Here is a 9,213-nt window from a genome sequence, read left to right on the forward strand (position 1 = left end):
ATAGAGGCAGGGGGAGGGTGGGAAAGGGGGGAGTATACCCGGATATTGGTAGTGGGGAATGTGCACTGGTGGAGGGGTGGGTACTTAATCATTGTGAGATTGTAACCCAAATGTGAAAGCTTGTAACTATCTCAGGGTGATTCAATAAAATTTATAAAGAAAAAAAAGAATTCATCTTCTGTGCCAATACAAACTTTTGAAAATATTACATTTTAGTTTCATATGGCACTTATGCTTTCTATACGCCAATAAATGCGCATAGGACTTCAGCATGGATTGCCACATAAAAATTTTTACATCAGTCCAATGAATGAGTCATGTATGAAATTGAGGCTGAAGAAAATTTGCCTACAGTCACTCAGCTAGTAAATGGAAGATCTGAGATTTGTAAATAGTTATGTCTGTCTCCAGATCCAGTGATGTTAACTTTTCCTTCATTCACTTATAATGAGTGAGAAAGAGAGGGATAGACATAGAATGAGTGCACTTATTTGTGGAATATAAAATAACATATGAGACTGACATCCAAGGACAATAGACATAAGGGCCAGGAAGATTGTTCCACAGTTGGAAGTCTGCCTCATGAGCTTGGGGAGAATGCAACTGGAATAGAGAAGGGCTCACTAAGTCAATGATGGTTGGAGGGATTGCTTAAGATGGGAGATGTGTGTTGAAAAGGAACAAACATGATGGCTTCTCAGTATATGTGTTTTAAACCATAATTCCCAAAAGTAGAGAGAGAGAGAGTAAGGGGGAAATTTTCTGCCTTAGAGGCAGAGGGATGGGTGGAATCAGGGAGATACTGGGGACATTGGGGGTGTAAAATATACACTGGTGGAAGTATGTGTGTTTGATCATTGTATGGCTGAAACTCATACATGAAAGTATCTGTATCTCATAATGATTCAATTAAAAAATCATTCATTCACTTATGACTGAATGAGTTATTATATTGTTGAATCTCTGCAATGAGACAGACATCAAAATCTCAAGATTTATAAAAGTGAGCATGAGGAATAAAGATAAAATATACCTGTTTTCATAGATGTTATTCTTGTGCTGGAGACATACAATAAAACTAGATAAATAATATAGTAAGTAAAACAGCTATAAGAGCCAAAGAGAAAAATACAGTGTAGTTATATTTGGAGGGAAAACTATAGTAGACAGAAAATGCCTCCTGATAAGATGACATCTAAGCAATAGACAGAAAGAAGTGATGGGGCAGTCATGCAGATAATTCAGATAAGAGCATTTAAGTTAAGGAAAAGCAGGTGACATAACTTTGAGGTAAGGGAATACCTAGTGTTTTAAAGGAAGAGGGAAGTTGTAATTGTCAATGAAACTGTCAATTCAGCAAAGATGAGATCAGGAGGATAACTGAAGAAGAAGATGATATAGAACATCTAGGATCTTCTCTATAAGGCTGAGTCACATCTGAATTTAATGATAATCCCGGTTACTGTGTAAGAATACCCTAAATGGGCATATAGGCAGAAGTACAAAATTAAAAGGTTATTGAAATAATTAGTGCAAACAATTCCGTACTTAATAAACCATTTGGCAGGTCTATAAAAGATCAAATTCAGGGGCTGGAGTGATAGCACAGCGGGTAGGGCGTTTGCCTTGCACGCGGCCGACCCAGGTTCGAATCCCAGCATCCCATATGGTCCCCTGAGCACCGCCAGGGGTAATTCCTGAGTGCATGAGCCAGGAATGACCCCTGTGCATTGCCGGGTGTGACCCAAAAAGCAAAAAAAAAGAAGATCAAATTCAAACTTAATTTGTGCCTCAATAATTCCATTTCTAGTAATAAACTCAAGATAAACGATAACATAACACTCACATAAAAACCTGCTCATAACTAGAAACTACATTGAGTGAAGTAAGCCAGAAAAAAGAAAAATACAGGATGATCTCACTTATTTGTGGTATATAGAATTGATAAACAATTAAATCTAGTAAAGGGAGGATGTCAAGATCACCCTTTTACCTGAGGATTACAGAGAAGGAAAGAAGTCAAGTGGGGAAAAATATGAGAAATGGAAGTAATGGGGGAACAGGGATTGGGGACCTCAGGAAAGTGGTATATTTATATAAACAAAACACAGACTCAACAAAACTGAAAACATGCAATCTGAACTACAAAAACCAAATTTTATAATGAGGGCCCCTTCAATGTGTCAGTCTGTAGGAGTCAAAGGGAATGTAGGAACACTGATAGAGGGAAGCTGACACTGGTTCTGGGATTGGTATTAGAATATTCTATGCTGAAAGCTTAACTATCAGTGACTATGCAAATCAAATAAAAGCCTGTACATAAATTTTGATAGAAAAATTAGTTAATTGAAAAAACTCCCAAATTTATCAATTGAGAACTGTATAAACAAAATATGGTGTACTCATACAGTAGAACAATATAGTCCTAAAAAGAATGCAAGTACTATATTAGTTTATGGGTGAATATTGAAAATATTTTGCTTAATAAAAGAAGTTATACAAAAATCACATAGTAGATGACTCTATTCATTTGAAAAATCCACGAAAGGCAGATCCATAGAGAAAAAATGGTAAATTAGTGATAAGAAGATGAGAAAGCTTGAGAATAGGAAAATAATTCAGTGGAAGATTAAGGCCACCAGATTTCCTTAGGTGTTAAAGGAAATAAAAAATTGCTGGTGACTATAGTTACAAAGATATACATATTTACTTACTGTCATCCAATTATGCTCGGTAAATGAATTAATTATGTAGAATGGATTGTATCTTAATGTTCTTTTAGAATGATAAAGAGGGGCCAAAGTGATAGTAAAGCCTTTAGGGTGTTTATATTGCATGCAGACAACCAAGGTTAAACCCCCAGCACTTCATATCATCCCCTGAGCCTGCCAGAAGTGATCTCTGAGCACAGAGTGAGAAGTAAGCCCTGAACACAACTTAATGTGGCCTCAAAACAAGCAAACAAACAAAAAAGATGATGGAGATATATGCTATATTGAAAACAGTAAATGATTTATATTAACAATGTAGTGAGAATTGAAAATATTAATCAAAATGAGGATACATAATGATCCCCAAAGACTACTGAATGTCTTTGTTATATTGAAAAAAGGACCATACTGCTTCCGTTATTCTATATTTCTAGATTGTTGTCTGTACTAGCTGGTCTTTGGGAAGAATCAGATAAAAGCAAATGGCACAATCTGATAAAGTCTCTGATAAAGGATGATGGTATGTGTTTTGGAGGAACTGATATGGGAGTAGTGACAGACCACAGAAGGGATTAATGTCTTGTCCTTGAGATTCCAGAAAACTTCATTTATTTTTCAATCAAGTCTTGAAAGACGAGTAGTATTCCAAAGATCATTGAAGGTAAGATGGCTGTTCATGTGGGGAAATTTGAAGAGTTCAGCATGGTTTGAAGTGCCGGAGATAAAGGTCAAATTACATGGCAGTGTTTTTCAAACTGCAGCTTGTAATTCATTATGATTCATTAAATAGTATCAAATATAATATGATACAATGGAAACTAAATTCTTCCTGTAGTAAAAGCAAAAATATTTTTCTGTTAATTTTAGTGTATTTTGATAATTAAATAAGTGGGTATTGAGATGCAATGTAAAATGTATTTTTTTGTGGATCACAGTCAAACATGCTTGAAATCTAATGCCACCAGTGGAACTTGACAACGCTGATCACATGCTTGGACATTTTTCTATAGGTCATGATATACTCCAGGATTTTAAGCAAGGTAACTGCATGATACAATTTGTGTTTTATCAAAAAGTTTAACCATCTTAGATAAAATTAGCTAGACAAAGTTATTTAAATCAAGTTAAGTACAGATTGACAGCTGATCTTTTCAAAATTATATGTTCAAACAAGTTAATCTATGTCTTATGAGGAAGTGATATGGATCAAATTTTAGACATTTGAAAAATATTTTTGTAGCATATATCATGTGTCATGCTCTGTTTTAGGCACTAAGAATGCAATACAATGGTGGAGGATAAAGAAATACCATAACTTTATTCTTTGAGATTATTTTAGTGAAAGAAATGATAAATAAACAAAATCCCAAGAGTGATATGTACCCTATAGTACAGGGTTCTGTGAGAGAGAATAGTGGAGAAGAGAACAGTATGGTATAGTGATTTAAGTTGTAGTGTGAGGAATAGGTTCTATAAGAAAGTGATCTTTAGGCTGAGACCAAAAGACCTCAGGAGTTAGGAGTCAGAAATGAAGTGTGTCCTTCTTCTTGGGCAGAATACAGAAAGTACAAAGACCTAAGGACATGTACAGTAACAAAGAGACAACTGTGATTGGAGTAGGATAATCAAAGAGAAAGCCATCCTGGATGAGATAGAACATGTAGGACTGGATGAGATGGGACATGTAGAACCATTGGGTGACAGAGATTTGAAGCAAGTGAAAAACAGGGGAAAAAACTAGAATTCTTATGATTCAGATTCTTGGCAGGACATCTGGCAAGGCATTTTGGAAGCAGTTAAAGGCACTGAGGTATTAAAAAACAGAACTTGTTCTTCACAGACTTCTGCTCCAATGGAATAAGCCATCATTCTCTCCGAATTTTCTTGATAGAAGGTTCTAAAATAACTGGGATAATAGAGAAAAAATTATGCCTCTGGAAATTGTTACAGTATGTTTCATAGTACATAACTTCAAGGCAGCATTTAACTTCTTTTATCATTTCTTGGGCCTTTACTGATTCCTAGATCCCAACTCTTAGAACATTTTTAGGCCCAGAACCATTAATATAATAAAGTCACAGTTCCCAACTCAAGTTGCTGTTTTCTGGTCTGGTTGCTAGCAAGCAAGATAAGACTAATTTAATATGCACAAATGATCTTCTTGAGTTTGAAGACTCTGGAGTTGACAGTCCCTGTCACATTAATTTCCAGAAGTGACCGAATAGGGATCCAGAGAAATGGCATAGTGGATAAAGTGCTTGCTTGTTTGTGGCCAACCTTGTCATTACAAAGATCAAATGATAGGGATTCTATTCACAGTGGTTGGTAAATTATCATAGACTTTATGGATTCTATTCACAGTGGTTGGTAAATTATCATAGACTTTTTTTACAGCTGTCATCTTAACCCAACACAGGAGAGGTAATAGGTTACACTATTAGAAAAAAGTGAAAGACGTCTGCTTTAGGACTTTTTCATTATGAGAACATCCAATTTCTATGTAATAGCACAATACATAAAAGGAAAATAAGAAAGCAATTTCATTTATAACAACTCCAGTAACATACAAGAAACTAAAGACAAATTACTTGAAGATACTTTTAACCAAAATAAGCAATATTTGTATGTTGAAAACTACAAAACATATCTCAAAGAATGCCTGAATAAATGGAAATATGCCATGTATTCATGTATTGATACATTTGATTTGGTAAGATGACATTACCCCAAAAAGCGACTTTCAGTTCACTGAAATCCCTAACAAAATCCCAATAGTATTTCTTTTTCTTTCCTTGACTAGTGCAACTGTAGCCTGTGGTCCCAGGAAGAATCTGAAGTGTGTAACAACTCCAAAACATTGGATGTTTGACAAAGTGACAGGCATGTTTTCGCCTCCTCCATTCACCAGCCCCCACTAACTGAAAGAGTGTCTTCCACTCTTCATTTTCCTAAAGAACATGCTTAAGTATGTTATAACAGGAGGTGGGGTGAAGAAGATCTGTGTGAAAGGTTAACTAAGATTTATGGCAAGGTCTGCACTGATATGCTCTACCTGGCAGGCTTTATGGATGTCATTGGTAATAATAAGTTAGGAGATAAATTTTAGCTGATCTATGGCACTTAAGAACACTTTACTCTTCATCACATTACTCCTGAGGAGGCTAAGTACAACTTGTACAAAGTGAGGAAGATGTTTGTGGGTACCAAAAGAATTCTTCACTTCGTGACATGGAATACTTGCACCATTTGCTGCCTATATACCCTCATTAAGGTGAATGACACAATTTAAATTGATCTGGAAACTGAAGAGATTACAGATATCGAATTGGACACTGGTAACCTGTGCATAGTGACTGTAGGTGATAATCTGGGGAGAATTGGTGTGATGATCACCAACAGGGAGAAACATCCTGGTTCTTTTAAAGTCGTATATGTGAATGAGGCCAGTGGCAATAGCTTTGCCACCTGCTTCTCCAAAATTTTTGTGATTGGCAAGGGCAAAACCCCATAAATTTCTCTTACCTAAGGTAAAAGCATTTGTCTCAATATTGCTGAAAAAAGAGACAAAAGACATGCAGCCAAGCAGAGCAGTGAGTGAAGAGATTTTTAGGGGGTAAAGTTGGCTGTTTAAGCATGTTTCTATGCCTAAACAAATCCCATAAAGTATTTTAAAACCCCAATAGAATTTTATTGCAGAAGTTTAACAGTGGATTTTCTTATTCATATGGAATTCTAAAGGACTTCAACTATCAAACAATCAAAATTAAAAAGGAGAACAAAATGGAAGAAATCATATTTGTATAATTTATTAAAACACTGTGGTTTACAACATTATTAATGAGACAGAAGTTATGGGCTTTTGATATTTGAACACCAACTCCACCACCAAAGTGATCTTCTCTCCGTCACTGTCTACATTTATCAAACAAACTTCCAAGCTTGCCCCCTTAGTAGGCACATAGTAACTTATGTTGCTTGCTGCAAAGAAATGACTAAAGGAATTCTTGTATCACTTGTATCAATTGTCGTCCTGTTGCTCATCGATTTGCTTGAGCAGGCCCCAGTAATGTCTCTATTCGTCCGCATCACATGCTAGTGTAGCCCAATGGTGTCTGCTCGCTCCAGGAATATGAAGAGCATCAAACCATTCATTCAGGATCATGACGAAGAAGTCCAACCATCTCATAGGTGGGTGGCCAAGTGTTCTTTTGATGTTCCGTGGAATCCGGTCAGTAATGGCTCTAGTCCAACGGTTGTCTCCAAATTGCATTAAATGTCTGGCCCATCTGATTTTCAACGCTTTGGCAAACGAGGCAGCATCCCTGATTCTTGATCGCCAACAGAGGTCTGAAGTCCAGATTCCTTCTCTCATCTGAGTGAAACATGATACTCCAAGCATAGGTCTTTTGATTCCTCATCCTGAGTTTGTAGGGCTCAGGTCTCTGAGGCTTATGTTAGAGCAGGAAGAACGTTGGAGTAGAAAACATGTGCCCGGAGCCAGAGGTTCTTCATTCTCTTAAAAACTTCTTCAATGCTCTTGAAGTCGTTCCATGCTGCTCTCTTTCTCCTGTGCAGTTCTGGCGCCAATTCATTTGTCATGTTGAGTTCTCAACCTGGGTACACATAACTGCTGCATTCAGAGATGTTCGTTCCATTGAGAACAAATGTAACGTCAGAAACTAGTTTGTTTCTCATGAACATTGTCTTCATGAGACTCGGCTGCCGTCTGACCTTTCCACACTCACAGTTGAGGTTGGCCAGCATTTGTGCCATTTGGCCAATGTTTGGTGTTATTAGAACACATCATCAGCCAAGTGGAGTTGGTGTAGTTGCCAAACACGTATCTTCACTCCCATTCCTTCCCATTCTAGTCATTGCATGATGTTCTCGAGGGTAGCACTGAAGAGTGTCAGTGAAATGGTATCACCCTGCCGAACCCCTCTCTTTATGTTGATGATCACTTCCTTGTAGAATGGTCAGATCCTGGTGGTGAATCCATAGTACATCTTGCAGAGAATTCTGGTGTACTGAGTTTGAATGCCCTGTTTGGCTAGGGCTTCTATGACCGCTTTAGTCTCAACAGAATCAAAGGCCTTCTTTAAATCAATGAATGTTAGACAGAGCTGCATCTTGAGCTCTTGCGAAACCTCAATGAGCTTGGTTGTCCTTTGATATGGTCGATCGTGCTGAATGCTTTCGAAACTCCTCTCACATGGTTGTCCTTCATCTAGTGTTCTTCCAATTCTATTCGGGGGGGAGGTGCAGGCGCAGAGGAGATTGTGCCCATTTCAGTCCGCTAACCTGCAAGAGCCGCACAGCTTTCTGAGCGCAGTGTTAGCTGTGATTGCCTGAGGCTCATGTCAAACCACATTGGTGAATGAGCACAAGAGTTTCCAATGATAGGCATTTTTTTTGTGGTTTTATCACTCTTGGTATTCCTTGCACAGTCATGGAGGTGCTGAACCAGTCGATCATATTTCTTGTTGATGTTGTCAATGACAACATCTTCCCATATTGCCGCAATAGTGCCAAAGAGCATCAGGTTGGTGGTCCTTCTAGGAATTCTCTTCTTAAACTTTGCAGCCCTTTCTCCCTGCCCCGTGAAGTAGAATTTTGCAAGAAGGAGACAGCTTTCTGACCGTGTTTAGAATTTTGGGACAACAGTGACATCAGTCAGATAAAACTGATTGTCTTGAATATGGTGTGGTCAATTTTGTTGTGGAACTGTCCACCGGGAGACTCCCATGTCCAACGTTTAGGTTCGACCTTCTGGAACTGAGTTACCATGGATGGTCTTGGTCGACATAATGAAGTCAGACAGTCTCTCGCTTATTCGTTCCATTCTAAGCTCTGGGTCCCAATGTGGAGTTCTTTGGGTGACCTTCTTGGTCCTATCTTTGCATTAAAATCACCGACAATGACCTTGTAAAAAGTGTGGTCTTCTTTATAGAACTTCTCTAGCCTCATGTAGAGCTTCTCAATTTCTTCTTTGTAGTAGTTGGATATTGGTGCATAGACGATGAAGATAGAAACTGCCGGCAATGAGCCACATCTATTCAAATGTAAGCATCCAATTCGGGTTGTTAGGCATTCGAACAAATCAATGCTCATGGCCAAGTTTGTATTGACGAGGACACCAACACCACCGATGCCTCTACTGTTGCATGTTCTGAGGAACAGTTCTTCTCCAGTGTCGAAAACGGCGTGATGTGATCGATGCCTTCTTGTCTCTGTCAGTCCAGTGATGTTGTACTTTACCTTCTGCATTTGCACCATCAGGTCCTTGATGGATGCTTCCAATGCCAGCATACATGTGTTAAAAGTACAGACAGTCATTCTTTGTTAGTCCTTCTTTGTTTTGGCAGCCTAGTTCAGCCCTGAGATTGTATCAGCCTTTCCTTACTCGTCCTTCCCAACACTGCCATACTGGGGGCTCTTTCAGAGTCAGGGGAATGAGGCTCATTATTGTTACTGTTTTTAGCATATTGAATACACTACAGGT

At 38.2% G+C, this 9,213-nt stretch overlaps 1 pseudogene; it reads left to right on the forward strand.

Moving 5' to 3' along the window:
• The first annotated feature begins 5,524 nt into the window (after positions 1–5,524).
• LOC101538176 (40S ribosomal protein S4, X isoform-like) lies at positions 5,525–6,309 on the forward strand (annotated as a pseudogene).
• Positions 6,310–9,213: the final 2,904 nt, after the last annotated feature.

Source organism: Sorex araneus, chromosome X, assembly GCF_027595985.1.
Source record: "Sorex araneus isolate mSorAra2 chromosome X, mSorAra2.pri, whole genome shotgun sequence".
Taxonomy (NCBI): domain Eukaryota; kingdom Metazoa; phylum Chordata; class Mammalia; order Eulipotyphla; family Soricidae; genus Sorex; species Sorex araneus.